At 43.6% G+C, this 5,103-nt stretch overlaps 1 pseudogene; it reads right to left on the bottom strand.

Moving 5' to 3' along the window:
• Positions 1-1,521: 1,521 nt before the first annotated feature.
• Positions 1,522-4,877, bottom strand: LOC140685606 (protein O-GlcNAcase pseudogene; annotated as a pseudogene).
• Between the last annotated feature and the right edge of the window lie 226 nt (positions 4,878-5,103).

Here is a 5,103-nt window from a genome sequence, read left to right on the forward strand (position 1 = left end):
CTTTTCTTTTTTTTTTTTTTACTTCAAGTTTTATTTTGCCTCTTGCAATGGTCTTCAGATAGTTTTACAGTTCGTTTTCTACAGGAACTGAGCTTTGATCTAATAAACAATCAATGAAATGTCATCCCAATCTTAATAAATATTCATAACCATAGAGAAGACAGCATAGCACTTTACGATCCTAGAGGCCTGGAAATCTGTTTCATAGTTAGCTCTGTGACCAGAAGACCAGCCAAACTGATAATTAAAAGCCAAGATAAAGCCACAAGCAAACTTGCTAAAAATCCTGATTCCATAAGGGGTTGACCATGAAATTCTCCAGATAAAATGCTAGAAATTGTCCACTCATGTACAAAATGTACTTAGAGAAAATCAAATGACATTAAGCCATTTTAAATAGTATCTTGCAAAGATCTTCCCTTCACCTAAGTCCTTGAAAATGCCAGCTAGGTTCCAGTTGTCCAGCATACCATACATATCCTGCTATCAGTTAAAGATTTCTAAACTGAATATAAAGAGGTCTTCCTTCACCTCACCCATTCAATGCACATTCACAGGCCTTGGTTCAAAGTCACCTGGTAGCACTGGGTACTGCTTTAAAAGATTCTCTCTTCAAAACCCATACGGATGGAAATCTAGGAAGGAAAATCTTTCAAGTTTCTTTTTCCTTGATGCTCCCCTCTCAGCTCAAAGTTAAAACAGCTGATACAAAACTGCAGGGAAGCAAGATAACAATATACTGTTAGGAATCTGGAGAAGTCAGCCAGCCATGATTAAAAAAATGAATCCTGCAGAGATTACCTTCTAGTCTCAAGCTCAGAACCCTTAAAAACACCAAATCTAAATTAAAATAAACAAAGCTTTCGGTAACTGTGGTTAAAGAAAAAAAGTTAACCATAAGTCATTGGTTAAAGTGTGCTCATTCTTTTAAAAAATTAGATACAAACATGCAAGAACTAAAGACTGATTTAATAAAACCAGTAGTAACAGGTCTTGAAATTAAAGGACATCTGACCTGAGGGCAAATGAGATCAATCAGTCCCCGAACCCTACTTGCCAGATGTCTAAACTAACATTTCACATGCTGACCTGCATTGAGGTTAATTTCCAGAAGTGACTGTACTTTCCAACAGATTGAGTCCTATGGAAGTTAGGCTCTCGTACCCAAAGTGGTCATGGCCTAGCCCTAGGTGGGAGGCACTTCAAAAGTAATAAAACTTCTTAAAAAAACGAAGACAAAAGTAAAGAAAATCCACCTTCCACTGATTTAACGTTATTCAAAGTGCCATCCTGAACCACACCCTTTCATTTTCAAAAGGAAAATTACAAAAACAGTAAACACAAAGGATAGTCAGGTTACAGCTAGTTTATATACAAAAAATTTTTTACAAGTTTGTCACTTTTAGGCTTTTGCCACAAACAACTGCACATTTGTCTCTACAAAGCACAACATGCCTGAACCAATGGTCACTACAAAGACGATTGGCCATGGCTTTACCAAAAGCAGAAAAACTGCCCAAATTGAAATCATTTATTCAGCTTACTATGCCATAACCATCCCACTTGGAATCTCCACCCTGAAGCCTCTGAAACCAAATCTTTCTCATCTTTGCCATGACCCTGAGAATGAGATACATTTCATTCAATAAGCCAAGGAGGATGACAAATGATTTTGATTACTCTTAGGTGAGAAATGCAACCATACTGGATGCAGAAAACAGTGCTGACTATATTTATTGAAGAACCCTTCCCTAAAGCCCATGTAAGAGGTCTTGGCACCTAACACAAGACCCAATAAGGAGGCCCAGATCTCTTTCACACAGGATTTGCAGCAATACTATCTTCTTCCAGCCAGTGAGTAGTCTCAAAGTACGATGGGTGAGTTTTATATAGTCTTCTTTGTTTCCAATCCCCATCAGCTGATTTGTTGCCGCTCCAGAGGCTGAACTGTATGAAGACCCCAACCACCACACACCAGGTGAAGTTAAGAGACTTTCCGACAGTTCATAGTGCCAACAAATGTCACAGGCTCCGACCAAGTATAACCACATCCTTTGGAAATCCTTCCATTTTTGCAATTTCAAAACAGCCTAACTTGCTGTAAAATTCCAAAATTCTTTTATCATCCGGTCTCACTTCACAGAAAGCCCCTCGGGAGCCATTAGCCTTCAGTGAAGAAAGGAGACAAGCCATCATGCTTTTGGCTATGCTTGGGTCAGTTAATTTTTTGTGAATATCCATCTTTATCAGAGAAGGGAAGTTGGCAAGGAAAGTTTCTGGCAACACTTCCTGCTCTTCATGGAAACTCAACATTATTTTCTCAGCCTCAGAGAGTTCTTTGTCACCATTTGGCTTGGTATACTTCTCCTGCATGAAGGGAATCCAGGAAATTTGACATTTTCTAATGAAGGGAGTCACATCTACAGTGCCCAGGGCATAACCACATATGCCATCTTCATCTTCTAGGACAAAACAGTAATCCAGGCTGAGGGAAAGCAACCCTCCTACTAACTTGTCTCCAATAAGGTCAGGCTGACTTTGAAAAGGTAAACCCACTCCATCGTCATACATTTCTCTGCAAATCTTGTACACGGAATCCTCATCTTTAGGAAAATATGGTCTGATAGTATAAACTTTGGAGGTAGGAGTCAGTGGGGGTGGTTGAAAAAAGAGGTCATTTGCCCCATCAATTGGCAGCAAACGCTGGAACTCTCCTGCTAGACCACCTCTAAAGGCCCAGGTTTCTTGGTCTCCAATTAAGAACTGTGCTGAAGAATGACTGTGACACCCTAACCACTGTACAAAAGACTTCACCATAGACATTATACTCTTGATATCCCAAACATAGGAGTACATGTCATAAAGGATTGTCCTGTTGGCACAACTGGAGAGCCGAGTGAACATTCCCATCACTAGTCCACACATCTCTTCAAACTTGGCTGCTCGTGACCGCCATTCTTCAATTTTTTCAGAGTCTTTCCCTTTGCAATTGACGCTAACAACACTGCTATTCGCTCGAAGCCACTGGAACTCCCTTAACATCTGTGCTCCTTTGGGTCCACGTTCATAAGGAAGGTAGAATAGGTCAGCAAGTAATTGTAAATCCTCCAAAGTCACCGGTTCTGCAGTGTACAAAGGCTTTTCATTTGGACCAGGCACAAACTCCTCCTTGTTTGTCTGTTCATCAGTCTGCATAGGGGCAATATCACTAATGCAATCTTCCTGCATAGACATCTCTGGGGATTTTGATTCAGCTATGCTCTCTTTATCAGTGTCCATTGGTTTCAATTCCTCTGCCATCTTAGCTTTGACAATTTCAGTCAGTATTTGATTGTCATTCTTGTGGTCTGTTTCTTCCTGTTTTTCTACTACCATGTCCATGGATTCCTCATCTGGGCTGTTTCTTTTCTTCTTCCTTGGTCAGAGCTGTAGGCTCACCACTCAAGGCTGCTCCTTGGCTCATAATGGGCTCCTGGTAAACTGCTGTAACTACAGTTGTGGCATTTAAAGAAGGTGCTGCAACTAGAGGAGTCCCATCAACTACACTTGCTTTAGAGCCACTGTGTGCAACTTGCCTACTGCTGTACTGATGAGGTATGCCAAACTCCTGCAGCCATTCTGTTAAAGCTAACTTTAGAGCCATCTGTGGACTATAGAGTACATCAGTTTCAATATCTTCATCACTGCCTTCATTTTCTAACTTTATCTGGATGGATACTGTACTGTCTTCACTGTCAGTCATTACGACATCTTTTCTCACTCCATTCATGTTTGATTTGTACCAAGTGGCAAGGGTATGGATAGCAACATAGTTGGCTTCAAATTCACAATTTGGATTAGCCAGGACTCCTTTTAACCATGGGATGAGTTCTGTGGATCTTCCTTTGTATGGGCCCAGAAATAGTCTCTTCTGGTCATAATCATTAGCATGAATGTTATCCCAGATTACCGGAGCTCTCTTAATAATCTTAGAAACCTCTTCAATGGACTCTACTGGAATTTCTTTAGATACAACTTTGGGACCTGTCCAAAGCACCTCAATTCCAGGTAGCAGCTTTTCACCCACAGTCCTTAAGTAAGGAGACTGAGACACATTTGGATAACAGAAAGTGCCACAATATTCTGTGGGACAGAAGAGGAACGTTTCTGGCTCTCCTAGATACTGATAAATTTCATTTGTGATGGAGACCTGGGCATGCGCAAAAGAACTGAATACCTCTTTGTCAGCTGCACACATATTATGGTCAATATCATCAAAAAGAAAGCAAATGACCTGCACCCAAACTGAGAAACCTGATCCAGTTTGCGTTTTAAGGTAGATACTTCCTTGGGGTTAGAAAAGGTAATATCCAATCCAGGTGAGATAGCATAGATGAACTCTATCTCATATTCCCGTGCAGCAGAGATGAGAGTCATAAGTTGCTCAGCTTCTTCCACTGAATACATCTCTCGCCAAAACATCCTATGTTTGTAGTCATCTTTTGGAGCATACAAATATGTATTTAGTTCCCATTTCTGGAGCCTTCTAAAGAGTTCTTTTCTCTGTTCCATTACCCATGGTCTTCCATAAAATCCTTCCACCACGCCACATAGGAACCTCCGAGCCCCTCCTGCCGCCCCGGCCCCCGCTGCTCCCCCGGCCCCGGATGGGCTGTCTTCTCCGGGGGCCGGAGCTGCCGGTGGCTCCAACGATGCCCCCGCGGAGGCGGCAGGGTTGGAGCTGAGCTCGCCCTCCCACTCCTCCAGCGCCGACTGGCTCTCTTTCTGCACCATCCTCCTGACCCCGGCCGCCGCCACCTCTGCAGGTCCTCCTCGGCCTCCGTCCGTTGGGCTACAGGCCCGGAGCCCTAGAGAGGGCCTCGGCTCCAAGCGCGCCCCCCTCCTATTCCTCCCCCTCCCCCTCTGCCCTTGCCCCTCCCTCTCCGCAGGGACCCGAATGCCCGGATGAGAAGGGCGGCGGCACCGGCGCGAGCCCTTTGTCAGCCGCTGCCTCAGTCGAAGCTGGGGATCCGGAAATCCGAGCGGAGAGCGAGGCCGCGATCTCTCGTTGCCTAGAGGTAGATGGCCAAGGCGCGTTTTTTCGTTCTCAGTCGGCCTCTGCTG

The sequence above is a fragment of the Vicugna pacos genome, chromosome 15 (assembly GCF_048564905.1).
Source record: "Vicugna pacos chromosome 15, VicPac4, whole genome shotgun sequence".
Lineage (NCBI taxonomy): Eukaryota > Metazoa > Chordata > Mammalia > Artiodactyla > Camelidae > Vicugna > Vicugna pacos.